The following is a 16,917-nucleotide window of genomic DNA, read 5'->3' as shown; positions in this document are numbered from 1 at the left end:
TGCTTGTTTGTCGGATTTTGGGATGGACTCTTTGGCTTTGCTTTTCTTCTCCTCATTGGATTTTTCATGTTAAAAGTTGCAGAAGCCAGATGACAAGCTCATTTTGGTTCAACTTCAGCAACTGTGCATTGCATTGCCATGTAATGTAATGTAATGCAATGCTATCTATCTAGCTCTCCCTCTATACTTCCTTTTGGATAAACAGACATATTAGGCAAGCATTTTGGAGCTTTCACCTAAATAACTACAGGTGGTGAGATAAGCTGCACAATATAATTGACCTTTCAGTATATTGTTGCACACACACCATCTATTTAGCAAATGCCCTTGTTATCAACAGCAGCCTTTTAAACTCACCTGAGCTAACAGGTATGTGAGCTGGTTACTCTGCTGCACTTAAAATTTCTTTTTTGGTTTGCTACAATGCCTTTTCTGAAACGTTGTCTCCCTCTGCTGGAACACTGACTTCTTTCATTTAATTCCTGCAGACTATAAAAGAGAAACCAACCCAAAAAGTTTGGTTGATTAGTCTGTGGCATTCTTTTAAACTGTTGCTTATGGCGGTCTCTGTGAGCTTCTCAGTGACATTCAGCCATCCAGGTATCCCGCCTGCAGTAGACGGAATGTGGCAATGGAACGCTGGCTGCGCGTGTCATAATAGGCTCTGAGCCTTTATATACCTGCGCACAGCAGCAGCCACCTTCAGTCTGCTGCTGGACAGCCAGCAGCAGCAGCAGCAGGAGAGGTAATTAATCAGCAACCCTCCTGCTAAGGGTAGACAGCTGCTCGTTCCACCCCCCCCCCGCCTTAATTGGTTCTCCTCCCTTCCAACGGTGTTGAGGCGGGTGGGAACAGCCGGGGGTTGAGGGTACTGTGCTAAAAGAGGTGGAGTTATGCAGATCTAAAACGCGTGGATTGCAGCAGCAGCAAGCCGAAAAGTGCAGGCATGTGAGGGATCTAGAGGTTGACAGCATGTCTTCTTAACGGGAGTCCAGGTGGCCATCTCCACAAATGGACTTTTCAGAATCCTTGGGTGGCACCGTAGTCGGAAACCAATTCTGGTTATCGCTTCTCGGCCTTTTGGCTAAGATCAAGTGTAGTATCTTTCGAAAAGGCGGTTTTGGATGTTGGCCGCCCTAGTAGATTGATACATTATGCACACTGGGGTTTAGGCGCTTGTTAGTACGCCAGGTGGCTAATATAGTCATCTGGTGGAAAGCATGGCCCCCCAGGATCGACGCCATTGGGCCGGGGAAGATCGAAAGCCCGAAGTGTGAAGTGCCCCAGGAGTGGTGACCCTGGGGTGCCTTAACTCACTGGGATTGGGAACCCCACTTGAGTTTATGGCACATTTGCACAAGCACTTCAATATTTCTTTCTTCGCACACACCCTTATTCTGGGCCTTCTGGCCTTAGGATGGGGAATTTTTTCAATTCCCGGTCGAAGGTCCGGGCAGTATTATACTGTGAAACCTTCACTATTTATTTAATTTCTTTGTCACTGTGTGTCCACTTATTCACGTGTGTCACGTCCTACTAGGATTTTGTCGGGATGCGGTTCCCTTATGGGTTCCTCTCTTGGCAGGTCTAGGGGGGGAGTGTGTGGCCATCAGGTTCCGCTCCCCCCTGAACCCCCCTGGCTCTCCTCTTTCGGGAGGAGAGCGTTGTTGGCTCCCCTCTTCCGGGAGGGGAGCACAGTCTTTGGCTCCCAGTGCCTTGCTCGGGTTAGAACTCGGGCAGGTGCTGGGGGTAAGATTGGGTCGCCTCTGGCTTCGGCTGGAGGTGGCTATTTGTCCCTGTTCCTCGCTGTGGCCTTCTGGCTCGGAGGGACGGGGAATGGTTTGGGGGACCCTTCTCCTTTTGGAGAGGGTTTCAAGAAGACCAGCATCCTAGTGCACTTTTTTTGTGGCACTTGTCACTATTTTAAGCGCACTCAAGTTTTGTACACGAATTCGGGCTTTCGATGGAAAAAAAAAAAAAAAAAAAAAATCTGTTCTTATCAGTTTAATATCTGATACGTCCCCTATCTGGGGACCATATATTAAATGGATTTTTAGAACAGGGAGATGGAAAAAGAGCTTGCTCTGTCCACTCCACGCATTGACCTGGTATTGCAGTATCTCCAGGACCGGTGCACCCCTTCTTTAATGCAGTTTCTAAAATCAGAAAGAATTGAATTCAATGCTTTTTGTTCATTTTGCTTGTTTGTCGGATTTTGGGATGGACTCTTTGGCTTTGCTTTTCTTCTCCTCATTGGATTTTTCATGTTAAAAGTTGCAGAAGCCAGATGACAAGCTCATTTTTGTTCAACTTCAGCAACTGTGCATTGCATTGCCATGTAATGTAATGTAATGCAATGCTATCTATCTAGCTCTCCCTCTATACTTCCTTTTGGATAAACAGACATATTAGGCAAGCATTTTGGAGCTTTCACCTAAATAACTACAGGTGGTGAGATAAGCTGCACAATATAATTGACCTTTCAGTATATTGTTGCACACACACCATCTATTTAGCAAATGCCCTTGTTATCAACAGCAGCCTTTTAAACTCACCTGAGCTAACAGGTATGTGAGCTGGTTACTCTGCTGCGCTTAAAATTTCTTTTTTGGTTTGCTACAATGCCTTTTCTGAAACGTTGTCTCCCTCTGCTGGAACACTGACTTCTTTCATTTAATGCCTGCAGACTATAAAAGAGAAACCAACCCAAAAAGTTTGGTTGATTAGTCTGTGGCATTCTTTTAAACTGTTGCTTATGGCGGTCTCTGTGAGCTTCTCAGTGACATTCAGCCATCCAGGTATCCCGCCTGCAGTAGACGGAATGTGGCAATGGAACGCTGGCTGCGCGTGTCATAATAGGCTCTGAGCCTTTATATACCTGCGCACAGCAGCAGCCACCTTCAGTCTGCTGCTGGACAGCCAGCAGCAGCAGCAGCAGGAGAGGTAATTAATCAGCAACCCTCCTGCTAAGGGTAGACAGCTGCTCGTTCCACCCCCCCACCCGCCTTAATTGGTTCTCCTCCCTTCCAACGGTGTTGAGGCGGGTGGGAACAGCCGGGGGTTGAGGGTACTGTGCTAAAAGAGGTGGAGTTATGCAGATCTAAAACGCGTGGATTGCAGCAGCAGTAAGCCGAAAAGTGCAGGCATGTGAGGGATCTAGAGGTTGACAGCATGTCTTCTTAACGGGAGTCCAGGTGGCCATCTCCACAAATGGACTTTTCAGAATCCTTGGGTGGCACCGTAGTCGGAAACCAATTCTGGTTATCGCTTCTCGGCCTTTTGGCTAAGATCAAGTGTAGTATCTGTTCTTATCAGTTTAATATCTGATACGTCCCCTATCTGGGGACCATATATTAAATGGATTTTTAGAACAGGGAGATGGAAAAAGAGCTTGCTCTGTCCACTCCACGCATTGACCTGGTATTGCAGTATCTCCAGGACCGGTGCACCCCTTCTTTAATGCAGTTTCTAAAATCAGAAAGAATTGAATTCAATGCTTTTTGTTCATTTTGCTTGTTTGTCGGATTTTGGGATGGACTCTTTGGCTTTGCTTTTCTTCTCCTCATTGGATTTTTCATGTTAAAAGTTGCAGAAGCCAGATGACAAGCTCATTTTGGTTCAACTTCAGCAACTGTGCATTGCATTGCCATGTAATGTAATGTAATGCAATGCTATCTATCTAGCTCTCCCTCTATACTTCCTTTTGGATAAACAGACATATTAGGCAAGCATTTTGGAGCTTTCACCTAAATAACTACAGGTGGTGAGATAAGCTGCACAATATAATTGACCTTTCAGTATATTGTTGCACACACACCATCTATTTAGCAAATGCCCTTGTTATCAACAGCAGCCTTTTAAACTCACCTGAGCTAACAGGTATGTGAGCTGGTTACTCTGCTGCGCTTAAAATTTCTTTTTTGGTTTGCTACAATGCCTTTTCTGAAACGTTGTCTCCCTCTGCTGGAACACTGACTTCTTTCATTTAATGCCTGCAGACTATAAAAGAGAAACCAACCCAAAAAGTTTGGTTGATTAGTCTGTGGCATTCTTTTAAACTGTTGCTTATGGCGGTCTCTGTGAGCTTCTCAGTGACATTCAGCCATCCAGGTATCCCGCCTGCAGTAGACGGAATGTGGCAATGGAACGCTGGCTGCGCGTGTCATAATAGGCTCTGAGCCTTTATATACCTGCGCACAGCAGCAGCCACCTTCAGTCTGCTGCTGGACAGCCAGCAGCAGCAGCAGCAGGAGAGGTAATTAATCAGCAACCCTCCTGCTAAGGGTAGACAGCTGCTCGTTCCACCCCCCCCCCCGCCTTAATTGGTTCTCCTCCCTTCCAACGGTGTTGAGGCGGGTGGGAACAGCCGGGGGTTGAGGGTACTGTGCTAAAAGAGGTGGAGTTATGCAGATCTAAAACGCGTGGATTGCAGCAGCAGCAAGCCGAAAAGTGCAGGCATGTGAGGGATCTAGAGGTTGACAGCATGTCTTCTTAACGGGAGTCCAGGTGGCCATCTCCACAAATGGACTTTTCAGAATCCTTGGGTGGCACCGTAGTCGGAAACCAATTCTGGTTATCGCTTCTCGGCCTTTTGGCTAAGATCAAGTGTAGTATCTGTTCTTATCAGTTTAATATCTGATACGTCCCCTATCTGGGGACCATATATTAAATGGATTTTTAGAACAGGGAGATGGAAAAAGAGCTTGCTCTGTCCACTCCACGCATTGACCTGGTATTGCAGTATCTCCAGGACCGGTGCACCCCTTCTTTAATGCAGTTTCTAAAATCAGAAAGAATTGAATTCAATGCTTTTTGTTCATTTTGCTTGTTTGTCGGATTTTGGGATGGACTCTTTGGCTTTGCTTTTCTTCTCCTCATTGGATTTTTCATGTTAAAAGTTGCAGAAGCCAGATGACAAGCTCATTTTGGTTCAACTTCAGCAACTGTGCATTGCATTGCCATGTAATGTAATGTAATGCAATGCTATCTATCTAGCTCTCCCTCTATACTTCCTTTTGGATAAACAGACATATTAGGCAAGCATTTTGGAGCTTTCACCTAAATAACTACAGGTGGTGAGATAAGCTGCACAATATAATTGACCTTTCAGTATATTGTTGCACACACACCATCTATTTAGCAAATGCCCTTGTTATCAACAGCAGCCTTTTAAACTCACCTGAGCTAACAGGTATGTGAGCTGGTTACTCTGCTGCGCTTAAAATTTCTTTTTTGGTTTGCTACAATGCCTTTTCTGAAACGTTGTCTCCCTCTGCTGGAACACTGACTTCTTTCATTTAATGCCTGCAGACTATAAAAGAGAAACCAACCCAAAAAGTTTGGTTGATTAGTCTGTGGCATTCTTTTAAACTGTTGCTTATGGCGGTCTCTGTGAGCTTCTCAGTGACATTCAGCCATCCAGGTATCCCGCCTGCAGTAGACGGAATGTGGCAATGGAACGCTGGCTGCGCATGTCATAATAGGCTCTGAGCCTTTATATACCTGCGCACAGCAGCCACCTTCAGTCTGCTGCTGGACAGCCAGCAGCAGCAGCAGGAGAGGTAATTAATCAGCAACCCTCCTGCTAAGGGTAGACAGCTGCTCGTTCCACCCCCCCCCCCCCGCCTTCATTGGTTCTCCTCCCTTCCAACGGTGTTGAGGCGGGTGGGAACAGCCGGGGGTTGAGGGTACTGTGCTAAAAGAGGTGGAGTTATGCAGATCTAAAACGCGTGGATTGCAGCAGCAGCAAGCCGAAAAGTGCAGGCATGTGAGGGATCTAGAGGTTGACAGCATGTCTTCTTAACGGGAGTCCAGGTGGCCATCTCCACAAATGGACTTTTCAGAATCCTTGGGTGGCACCGTAGTCGGAAACCAATTCTGGTTATCGCTTCTCGGCCTTTTGGCTAAGATCAAGTGTAGTATCTGTTCTTATCAGTTTAATATCTGATACGTCCCCTATCTGGGGACCATATATTAAATGGATTTTTAGAACAGGGAGATGGAAAAAGAGCTTGCTCTGTCCACTCCACGCATTGACCTGGTATTGCAGTATCTCCAGGACCGGTGCACCCCTTCTTTAATGCAGTTTCTAAAATCAGAAAGAATTGAATTCAATGCTTTTTGTTCATTTTGCTTGTTTGTCGGATTTTGGGATGGACTCTTTGGCTTTGCTTTTCTTCTCCTCATTGGATTTTTCATGTTAAAAGTTGCAGAAGCCAGATGACAAGCTCATTTTGGTTCAACTTCAGCAACTGTGCATTGCATTGCCATGTAATGTAATGTAATGCAATGCTATCTATCTAGCTCTCCCTCTATACTTCCTTTTGGATAAACAGACATATTAGGCAAGCATTTTGGAGCTTTCACCTAAATAACTACAGGTGGTGAGATAAGCTGCACAATATAATTGACCTTTCAGTATATTGTTGCACACACACCATCTATTTAGCAAATGCCCTTGTTATCAACAGCAGCCTTTTAAACTCACCTGAGCTAACAGGTATGTGAGCTGGTTACTCTGCTGCGCTTAAAATTTCTTTTTTGGTTTGCTACAATGCCTTTTCTGAAACGTTGTCTCCCTCTGCTGGAACACTGACTTCTTTCATTTAATGCCTGCAGACTATAAAAGAGAAACCAACCCAAAAGGTTTGGTTGATTAGTCTGTGGCATTCTTTTAAACTGTTGCTTATGGCGGTCTCTGTGAGCTTCTCAGTGACATTCAGCCATCCAGGTATCCCGCCTGCAGTAGACGGAATGTGGCAATGGAACGCTGGCTGCGCGTGTCATAATAGGCTCTGAGCCTTTATATACCTGCGCACAGCAGCAGCCACCTTCAGTCTGCTGCTGGACAGCCAGCAGCAGCAGCAGCAGGAGAGGTAATTAATCAGCAACCCTCCTGCTAAGGGTAGACAGCTGCTCGTTCCACCCCCCCCCCCCCCCGCCTTAATTGGTTCTCCTCCCTTCCAACGGTGTTGAGGCGGGTGGGAACAGCCAGGGGTTGAGGGTACTGTGCTAAAAGAGGTGGAGTTATGCAGATCTAAAACGCGTGGATTGCAGCAGCAGCAAGCCGAAAAGTGCAGGCATGTGAGGGATCTAGAGGTTGACAGCATGTCTTCTTAACGGGAGTCCAGGTGGCCATCTCCACAAATGGACTTTTCAGAATCCTTGGGTGGCACCGTAGTCGGAAACCAATTCTGGTTATCGCTTCTCGGCCTTTTGGCTAAGATCAAGTGTAGTATCTGTTCTTATCAGTTTAATATCTGATACGTCCCCTAACTGGGGACCATATATTAAATGGATTTTTAGAACAGGGAGATGGAAAAAGAGCTTGCTCTGTCCACTCCACGCATTGACCTGGTATTGCAGTATCTCCAGGACCGGTGCACCCCTTCTTTAATGCAGTTTCTAAAATCAGAAAGAATTGAATTCAATGCTTTTTGTTCATTTTGCTTGTTTGTCGGATTTTGGGATGGACTCTTTGGCTTTGCTTTTCTTCTCCTCATTGGATTTTTCATGTTAAAAGTTGCAGAAGCCAGATGACAAGCTCATTTTGGTTCAACTTCAGCAACTGTGCATTGCATTGCCATGTAATGTAATGTAATGCAATGCTATCTATCTAGCTCTCCCTCTATACTTCCTTTTGGATAAACAGACATATTAGGCAAGCATTTTGGAGCTTTCACCTAAATAACTACAGGTGGTGAGATAAGCTGCACAATATAATTGACCTATCAGTATATTGTTGCACACACACCATCTATTTAGCAAATGCCCTTGTTATCAACAGCAGCCTTTTAAACTCACCTGAGCTAACAGGTATGTGAGCTGGTTACTCTGCTGCGCTTAAAATTTCTTTTTTGGTTTGCTACAATGCCTTTTCTGAAACGTTGTCTCCCTCTGCTGGAACACTGACTTCTTTCATTTAATGCCTGCAGACTATAAAAGAGAAACCAACCCAAAAAGTTTGGTTGATTAGTCTGTGGCATTCTTTTAAACTGTTGCTTATGGCGGTCTCTGTGAGCTTCTCAGTGACATTCAGCCATCCAGGTATCCCGCCTGCAGTAGACGGAATGTGGCAATGGAACGCTGGCTGCGCGTGTCATAATAGGCTCTGAGCCTTTATATACCTGCGCACAGCAGCAGCCACCTTCAGTCTGCTGCTGGACAGCCAGCAGCAGCAGCAGCAGGAGAGGTAATTAATCAGCAACCCTCCTGCTAAGGGTAGACAGCTGCTCGTTCCACCCCCCCCCCCGCCTTAATTGGTTCTCCTCCCTTCCAACGGTGTTGAGGCGGGTGGGAACAGCCGGGGGTTGAGGGTACTGTGCTAAAAGAGGTGGAGTTATGCAGATCTAAAACGCGTGGATTGCAGCAGCAGCAAGCCGAAAAGTGCAGGCATGTGAGGGATCTAGAGGTTGACAGCATGTCTTCTTAACGGGAGTCCAGGTGGCCATCTCCACAAATGGACTTTTCAGAATCCTTGGGTGGCACCGTAGTCGGAAACCAATTCTGGTTATCGCTTCTCGGCCTTTTGGCTAAGATCAAGTGTAGTATCTGTTCTTATCAGTTTAATATCTGATACGTCCCCTATCTGGGGACCATATATTAAATGGATTTTTAGAACAGGGAGATGGAAAAAGAGCTTGCTCTGTCCACTCCACGCATTGACCTGGTATTGCAGTATCTCCAGGACCGGTGCACCCCTTCTTTAATGCAGTTTCTAAAATCAGAAAGAATTGAATTCAATGCTTTTTGTTCATTTTGCTTGTTTGTCGGATTTTGGGATGGACTCTTTGGCTTTGCTTTTCTTCTCCTCATTGGATTTTTCATGTTAAAAGTTGCAGAAGCCAGATGACAAGCTCATTTTGGTTCAACTTCAGCAACTGTGCATTGCATTGCCATGTAATGTAATGTAATGCAATGCTATCTATCTAGCTCTCCCTCTATACTTCCTTTTGGATAAACAGACATATTAGGCAAGCATTTTGGAGCTTTCACCTAAATAACTACAGGTGGTGAGATAAGCTGCACAATATAATTGACCTTTCAGTATATTGTTGCACACACACCATCTATTTAGCAAATGCCCTTGTTATCAACAGCAGCCTTTTAAACTCACCTGAGCTAACAGGTATGTGAGCTGGTTACTCTGCTGCGCTTAAAATTTCTTTTTTGGTTTGCTACAATATCTTTTCTGAAACGTTGTCTCCCTCTGCTGGAACACTGACTTCTTTCATTTAATGCCTGCAGACTATAAAAGAGAAACCAACCCAAAAAGTTTGGTTGATTAGTCTGTGGCATTCTTTTAAACTGTTGCTTATGGCGGTCTCTGTGAGCTTCTCAGTGACATTCAGCCATCCAGGTATCCCGCCTGCAGTAGACGGAATGTGGCAATGGAACGCTGGCTGCGCGTGTCATAATAGGCTCTGAGCCTTTATATACCTGCGCACAGCAGCAGCCACCTTCAGTCTGCTGCTGGACAGCCAGCAGCAGCAGCAGCAGGAGAGGTAATTAATCAGCAACCCTCCTGCTAAGGGTAGACAGCTGCTCGTTCCACCCCCCCCCCCCCCCGCCTTAATTGGTTCTCCTCCCTTCCAACGGTGTTGAGGCGGGTGGGAACAGCCAGGGGTTGAGGGTACTGTGCTAAAAGAGGTGGAGTTATGCAGATCTAAAACGCGTGGATTGCAGCAGCAGCAAGCCGAAAAGTGCAGGCATGTGAGGGATCTAGAGGTTGACAGCATGTCTTCTTAACGGGAGTCCAGGTGGCCATCTCCACAAATGGACTTTTCAGAATCCTTGGGTGGCACCGTAGTCGGAAACCAATTCTGGTTATCGCTTCTCGGCCTTTTGGCTAAGATCAAGTGTAGTATCTGTTCTTATCAGTTTAATATCTGATACGTCCCCTATCTGGGGACCATATATTAAATGGATTTTTAGAACAGGGAGATGGAAAAAGAGCTTGCTCTGTCCACTCCACGCATTGACCTGGTATTGCAGTATCTCCAGGACCGGTGCACCCCTTCTTTAATGCAGTTTCTAAAATCAGAAAGAATTGAATTCAATGCTTTTTGTTCATTTTGCTTGTTTGTCGGATTTTGGGATGGACTCTTTGGCTTTGCTTTTCTTCTCCTCATTGGATTTTTCATGTTAAAAGTTGCAGAAGCCAGATGACAAGCGCATTTTTTGGTTCAACTTCAGCAACTGTGCATTGCATTGCCATGTAATGTAATGTAATGCAATGCTATCTATCTAGCTCTCCCTCTATACTTCCTTTTGGATAAACAGACATATTAGGCAAGCATTTTGGAGCTTTTACCTAAATAACTACAGGTGGTGAGATAAGCTGCACAATATAATTGACCTTTCAGTATATTGTTGCACACACACCATCTATTTAGCAAATGCCCTTGTTATCAACAGCAGCCTTTTAAACTCACCTGAGCTAACAGGTATGTGAGCTGGTTACTCTGCTGCGCTTAAAATTTCTTTTTTGGTTTGCTACAATGCCTTTTCTGAAACGTTGTCTCCCTCTGCTGGAACACTGACTTCTTTCATTTAATGCCTGCAGACTATAAAAGAGAAACCAACCCAAAAAGTTTGGTTGATTAGTCTGTGGCATTCTTTTAAACTGTTGCTTATGGCGGTCTCTGTGAGCTTCTCAGTGACATTCAGCCATCCAGGTATCCCGCCTGCAGTAGACGGAATGTGGCAATGGAACGCTGGCTGCGCGTGTCATAATAGGCTCTGAGCCTTTATATACCTGCGCACAGCAGCATCCACCTTCAGTCTGCTGCTGGACAGCCAGCAGCAGCAGCAGCAGGAGAGGTAATTAATCAGCAACCCTCCTGCTAAGGGTAGACAGCTGCTCGTTCCACCCCCCCCCCCGCCTTAATTGGTTCTCCTCCCTTCCAACGGTGTTGAGGCGGGTGGGAACAGCCGGGGGTTGAGGGTACTGTGCTAAAAGAGGTGGAGTTATGCAGATCTAAAACGCGTGGATTGCAGCAGCAGCAAGCCGAAAAGTGCAGGCATGTGAGGGATCTAGAGGTTGACAGCATGTCTTCTTAACGGGAGTCCAGGTGGCCATCTCCACAAATGGACTTTTCAGAATCCTTGGGTGGCACCGTAGTCGGAAACCAATTCTGGTTATCGCTTCTCGGCCTTTTGGCTAAGATCAAGTGTAGTATCTGTTCTTATCAGTTTAATATCTGATACGTCCCCTATCTGGGGACCATATATTAAATGGATTTTTAGAACAGGGAGATGGAAAAAGAGCTTGCTCTGTCCACTCCACGCATTGACCTGGTATTGCAGTATCTCCAGGACCGGTGCACCCCTTCTTTAATGCAGTTTCTAAAATCAGAAAGAATTGAATTCAATGCTTTTTGTTCATTTTGCTTGTTTGTCGGATTTTGGGATGGACTCTTTGGCTTTGCTTTTCTTCTCCTCATTGGATTTTTCATGTTAAAAGTTGCAGAAGCCAGATGACACGCTCATTTTGGTTCAACTTCAGCAACTGTGCATTGCATTGCCATGTAATGTAATGTAATGCAATGCTATGTATCTAGCTCTCCCTCTATACTTCCTTTTGGATAAACAGACATATTAGGCAAGCATTTTGGAGCTTTCACCTAAATAACTACAGGTGGTGAGATAAGCTGCACAATATAATTGACCTTTCAGTATATTGTTGCACACACACCATCTATTTAGCAAATGCCCTTGTTATCAACAGCAGCCTTTTAAACTCACCTGAGCTAACAGGTATGTGAGCTGGTTACTCTGCTGCGCTTAAAATTTCTTTTTTGGTTTGCTACAATGCCTTTTCTGAAACGTTGTCTCCCTCTGCTGGAACACTGACTTCATTCATTTAATGCCTGCAGACTATAAAAGAGAAACCAACCCAAAAAGTTTGGTTGATTAGTCTGTGGCATTCTTTTAAACTGTTGCTTATGGCGGTCTCTGTGAGCTTCTCATTGACATTCAGCCATCCAGGTATCCCGCCTGCAGTAGACGGAATGTGGCAATGGAACGCTGGCTGCGCGTGCCATAATAGGCTCTGAGCCTTTATATACCTGCGCACAGCAGCAGCCACCTTCAGTCTGCTGCTGGACAGCCAGCAGCAGCAGCAGCAGGAGAGGTAATTAATCAGCAACCCTCCTGCTAAGGGTAGACAGCTGCTCGTTCCACCCCCCCCCCGCCTTAATTGGTTCTCCTCCCTTCCAACGGTGTTGAGGCGGGTGGGAACAGCCGGGGGTTGAGGGTACTGTGCTAAAAGAGGTGGAGTTATGCAGATCTAAAACGCGTGGATTGCAGCAGCAGCAAGCCGAAAAGTGCAGGCATGTGAGGGATCTAGAGGTTGACAGCATGTCTTCTTAACGGGAGTCCAGGTGGCCATCTCCACAAATGGACTTTTCAGAATCCTTGGGTGGCACCGTAGTCGGAAACCAATTCTGGTTATCGCTTCTCGGCCTTTTGGCTAAGATCAAGTGTAGTATCTTTTGAAAAGGTGGTTTTGCATGTTGGCCGCCCTAGTAGATTGATACATTATGCACACTGGGGTTTAGGCGCTTGTTAGTACGCCAGGTGGCTAATATAGTCATCTGGTGGAAAGCATGGCCCCCCAGGATCGACGCCATTGGGCCGGGGAAGATCGAAAGCCCGAAGTGTGAAGTGCCCCAGGAGTGGTGACCCTGGGGTGCCTTAACTCACTGGGATTGGGAACCCCACTTGAGTTTATGGCACATTTGCACTAGCACTTCAATATTTCTTTCTTCACACACACCCTTATTCCGGGCCTTCTGGCCTTAGGATGGGGAATTTTTCAATTCCCGGTCGAAGGTCCGGGCAGTATTATACTGTGAAACCTTCACTATTTATTTAAATTTTTTTTTGTCACTGTGTGTCCACTTTTTCACGTGTGTCCACGTCCTTACTAGGATTTTGTCGGGATGCGGTTCCCTTACGGGTTCCTCTCTTGGCAGGTCTAGGGGGGGAGTGTGTGGCCATCAGGTTCCGCTCCCCCCTGAACCCCCCTGGCTCTCCTCTTTCGGGAGGAGAGCGTTGTTGGCTCCCCTCTTCCGGGAGGGGAGCACAGTCTTTGGCTCCCAGTGCCTTGCTCGGGTGAGAACTCGGGCAGGTATTGGGGGTAAGATTGGGTCGCCTCTGGCTCCGGCTGGAGGTGGCTATTTGTCCCTGTTCCTCGCTGTGGCCTTCTGGCTCGGAGGGACGGGGAATGGTTTGGGGGACCCTTCTCCTTTTGGAGAGGGTTTCAAGAAGACCAGCATCCTAGTGCACTTTTTTTGTGGCACTTGTCACTTTTTTAAGCGCACTCGGGTTTTGTACACGAATTCGGGCTTTCGATAAAAAAAAAAATCTGTTCTTATCAGTTTAATATCTGATACGTCCCCTATCTGGGGACCATATATTAAATGGATTTTTAGAACAGGGAGATGGAAAAAGAGCTTGCTCTGTCCACTCCACGCATTGACCTGGTATTGCAGTATCTCCAGGACCGGTGCACCCCTTCTTTAATGCAGTTTCTAAAATCAGAAAGAATTGAATTCAATGCTTTTTGTTCATTTTGCTTGTTTGTCGGATTTTGGGATGGACTCTTTGGCTTTGCTTTTCTTCTCCTCATTGGATTTTTCATGTTAAAAGTTGCAGAAGCCAGATGACAAGCTCATTTTGGTTCAACTTCAGCAACTGTGCATTGCATTGCCATGTAATGTAATGTAATGCAATGCTATCTATCTAGCTCTCCCTCTATACTTCCTTTTGGATAAACAGACATATTAGGCAAGCATTTTGGAGCTTTCACCTAAATAACTACAGGTGGTGAGATAAGCTGCACAATATAATTGACCTTTCAGTATATTGTTGCACGCACACCATCTATTTAGCAAATGCCCTTGTTATCAACAGCAGCCTTTTAAACTCACCTGAGCTAACAGGTATGTGAGCTGGTTACTCTGCTGCGCTTAAAATTTCTTTTTTGGTTTGCTACAATGCCTTTTCTGAAACGTTGTCTCCCTCTGCTGGAACACTGACTTCTTTCATTTAATGCCTGCAGACTATAAAAGAGAAACCAACCCAAAAAGTTTGGTTGATTAGTCTGTGGCATTCTTTTAAACTGTTGCTTATGGCGGTCTCTGTGAGCTTCTCAGTGACATTCAGCCATCCAGGTATCCCGCCTGCAGTAGACGGAATGTGGCAATGGAACGCTGGCTGCGCGTGTCATAATAGGCTCTGAGCCTTTATATACCTGCGCACAGCAGCAGCCACCTTCAGTCTGCTGCTGGACAGCCAGCAGCAGCAGCAGCAGGAGAGGTAATTAATCAGCAACCCTCCTGCTAAGGGTAGACAGCTGCTCGTTCCACCCCCCCCGCCTTAATTGGTTCTCCTCCCTTCCAACGGTGTTGAGGCGGGTGGGAACAGCCGGGGGTTGAGGGTACTGTGCTAAAAGAGGTGGAGTTATGCAGATCTAAAACGCGTGGATTGCAGCAGCAGCAAGCCGAAAAGTGCAGGCATGTGAGGGATCTAGAGGTTGACAGCATGTCTTCTTAACGGGAGTCCAGGTGGCCATCTCCACAAATGGACTTTTCAGAATCCTTGGGTGGCACCGTAGTCGGAAACCAATTCTGGATATCGCTTCTCGGCCTTTTGGCTAAGATCAAGTGTAGTATCTGTTCATATCAGTTTAATATCTGATACGTCCCCTATCTGGGGACCATATATTAAATGGATTTTTAGAACAGGGAGATGGAAAAAGAGCTTGCTCTGTCCACTCCACGCATTGACCTGGTATTGCAGTATCTTCAGGACCGGTGCACCCCTTCTTTAATGCAGTTTCTAAAATCAGAAAGAATTGAATTCAATGCTTTTTGTTCATTTTGCTTGTTTGTCGGATTTTGGGATGGACTCTTTGGCTTTGCTTTTCTTCTCCTCATTGGATTTTTCATGTTAAAAGTTGCAGAAGCCAGATGACAAGCTCATTTTGGTTCAACTTCAGCAACTGTGCATTGCATTGCCATGTAATGTAATGTAATGCAATGCTATCTATCTAGCTCTCCCTCTATACTTCCTTTTGGATAAACAGACATATTAGGCAAGCATTTTGGAGCTTTCACCTAAATAACTACAGGTGGTGAGATAAGCTGCACAATATAATTGACCTTTCAGTATATTGTTGCACACACACCATCTATTTAGCAAATGCCCTTGTTATCAACAGCAGCCTTTTAAACTCACCTGAGCTAACAGGTATGTGAGCTGGTTACTCTGCTGCGCTTAAAATTTCTTTTTTGGTTTGCTACAATGCCTTTTCTGAAACGTTGTCTCCCTCTGCTGGAACACTGACTTCTTTCATTTAATGCCTGCAGACTATAAAAGAGAAACCAACCCAAAAAGTTTGGTTGATTAGTCTGTGGCATTCTTTTAAACTGTTGCTTATGGCGGTCTCTGTGAGCTTCTCAGTGACATTCAGCCATCCAGGTATCCCGCCTGCAGTAGACGGAATGTGGCAATGGAACGCTGGCTGCGCGTGTCATAATAGGCTCTGAGCCTTTATATACCTGCGCACAGCAGCAGCCACCTTCAGTCTGCTGCTGGACAGCCAGCAGCAGCAGCAGCAGGAGAGGTAATTAATCAGCAACCCTCCTGCTAAGGGTAGACAGCTGCTCGTTCCACCCCCCCCCCCCCCGCCTTAATTGGTTCTCCTCCCTTCCAACGGTGTTGAGGCGGGTGGGAACAGCCGGGGGTTGAGGGTACTGTGCTAAAAGAGGTGGAGTTATGCAGATCTAAAACGCGTGGATTGCAGCAGCAGCAAGCCGAAAAGTGCAGGCATGTGAGGGATCTAGAGGTTGACAGCATGTCTTCTTAACGGGAGTCCAGGTGGCCATCTCCACAAATGGACTTTTCAGAATCCTTGGGTGGCACCGTAGTCGGAAACCAATTCTGGTTATCGCTTCTCGGCCTTTTGGCTAAGATCAAGTGTAGTATCTGTTCTTATCAGTTTAATATCTGATACGTCCCCTATCTGGGGACCATATATTAAATGGATTTTTAGAACAGGGAGATGGAAAAAGAGCTTGCTCTGTCCACTCCACGCATTGACCTGGTATTGCAGTATCTCCAGGACCGGTGCACCCCTTCTTTAATGCAGTTTCTAAAATCAGAAAGAATTGAATTCAATGCTTTTTGTTCATTTTGCTTGTTTGTCGGATTTTGGGATGGACTCTTTGGCTTTGCTTTTCTTCTCCTCATTGGATTTTTCATGTTAAAAGTTGCAGAAGCCAGATGACAAGCTCATTTTGGTTCAACTTCAGCAACTGTGCATTGCATTGCCATGTAATGTAATGTAATGCAATGCTATCTATCTAGCTCTCCCTCTATACTTCCTTTTGGATAAACAGACATATTAGGCAAGCATTTTGGAGCTTTCACCTAAATAACTACAGGTGGTGAGATAAGCTGCACAATATAATTGACCTTTCAGTATATTGTTGCACACACACCATCTATTTAGCAAATGCCCTTGTTATCAACAGCAGCCTTTTAAACTCACCTGAGCTAACAGGTATGTGAGCTGGTTACTCTGCTGCGCTTAAAATTTCTTTTTTGGTTTGCTACAATGCCTTTTCTGAAACGTTGTCTCCCTCTGCTGGAACACTGACTTCTTTCATTTAATGCCTGCAGACTATAAAAGAGAAACCAACCCAAAAAGTTTGGTTGATTAGTCTGTGGCATTCTTTTAAACTGTTGCTTATGGCGGTCTCTGTGAGCTTCTCAGTGACATTCAGCCATCCAGGTATCCCGCCTGCAGTAGACGGAATGTGGCAATGGAACGCTGGCTGCGCGTGTCATAATAGGCTCTGAGCCTTTATATACCTGCGCACAGCAGCAGCCACCTTCAGTCTGCTGCTG

The 16,917-nt window shown here is 45.8% G+C and overlaps 10 non-coding genes and 3 pseudogenes across 10 annotated transcripts; all 13 read left to right on the top strand.

The window, feature by feature from the left end:
- The first annotated feature begins 1,064 nt into the window (after positions 1–1,064).
- Positions 1,065–1,156, top strand: LOC141210817 (U2 spliceosomal RNA; annotated as a pseudogene).
- A 776-nt stretch (positions 1,157–1,932) lies between these two features.
- On the top strand, positions 1,933–2,142 carry LOC141210688 (U2 spliceosomal RNA; annotated as a pseudogene).
- Positions 2,143–3,263: 1,121 nt separating this feature from the next.
- Positions 3,264–3,454, top strand: LOC141210483 (U2 spliceosomal RNA). The gene has a single exon (XR_012280650.1). It is a non-coding gene; the product is annotated as a U2 spliceosomal RNA (small nuclear RNA).
- A 1,121-nt stretch (positions 3,455–4,575) lies between these two features.
- LOC141210470 (U2 spliceosomal RNA) lies at positions 4,576–4,766 on the top strand. Its single transcript, XR_012280638.1, has one exon. It is a non-coding gene; the product is annotated as a U2 spliceosomal RNA (small nuclear RNA).
- A 1,117-nt stretch (positions 4,767–5,883) lies between these two features.
- LOC141210459 (U2 spliceosomal RNA) lies at positions 5,884–6,074 on the top strand. Its single transcript, XR_012280627.1, has one exon. It is a non-coding gene; the product is annotated as a U2 spliceosomal RNA (small nuclear RNA).
- Positions 6,075–7,199: 1,125 nt separating this feature from the next.
- Positions 7,200–7,390, top strand: LOC141209851 (U2 spliceosomal RNA). The gene has a single exon (XR_012280040.1). It is a non-coding gene; the product is annotated as a U2 spliceosomal RNA (small nuclear RNA).
- A 1,121-nt stretch (positions 7,391–8,511) lies between these two features.
- LOC141210448 (U2 spliceosomal RNA) lies at positions 8,512–8,702 on the top strand. Its single transcript, XR_012280616.1, has one exon. It is a non-coding gene; the product is annotated as a U2 spliceosomal RNA (small nuclear RNA).
- Positions 8,703–9,827: 1,125 nt separating this feature from the next.
- Positions 9,828–10,018, top strand: LOC141210437 (U2 spliceosomal RNA). The gene has a single exon (XR_012280605.1). It is a non-coding gene; the product is annotated as a U2 spliceosomal RNA (small nuclear RNA).
- A 1,123-nt stretch (positions 10,019–11,141) lies between these two features.
- On the top strand, positions 11,142–11,332 carry LOC141210426 (U2 spliceosomal RNA). The gene has a single exon (XR_012280594.1). It is a non-coding gene; the product is annotated as a U2 spliceosomal RNA (small nuclear RNA).
- A 1,120-nt stretch (positions 11,333–12,452) lies between these two features.
- On the top strand, positions 12,453–12,544 carry LOC141210801 (U2 spliceosomal RNA; annotated as a pseudogene).
- A 794-nt stretch (positions 12,545–13,338) lies between these two features.
- LOC141210577 (U2 spliceosomal RNA) lies at positions 13,339–13,521 on the top strand. The gene has a single exon (XR_012280733.1). It is a non-coding gene; the product is annotated as a U2 spliceosomal RNA (small nuclear RNA).
- Positions 13,522–14,639: 1,118 nt separating this feature from the next.
- Positions 14,640–14,830, top strand: LOC141210436 (U2 spliceosomal RNA). The gene has a single exon (XR_012280604.1). It is a non-coding gene; the product is annotated as a U2 spliceosomal RNA (small nuclear RNA).
- A 1,124-nt stretch (positions 14,831–15,954) lies between these two features.
- Positions 15,955–16,145, top strand: LOC141210415 (U2 spliceosomal RNA). Its single transcript, XR_012280583.1, has one exon. It is a non-coding gene; the product is annotated as a U2 spliceosomal RNA (small nuclear RNA).
- The last annotated feature ends 772 nt before the right edge of the window (positions 16,146–16,917 follow it).

Source organism: Phyllobates terribilis, unplaced genomic scaffold, assembly GCF_046119375.1.
Source record: "Phyllobates terribilis strain yellow unplaced genomic scaffold, ASM4611937v1 Scaffold_169__1_contigs__length_4117513, whole genome shotgun sequence".
NCBI lineage: Eukaryota > Metazoa > Chordata > Amphibia > Anura > Dendrobatidae > Phyllobates > Phyllobates terribilis.
This window is presented reverse-complemented; position numbering and strand designations above follow the sequence as displayed.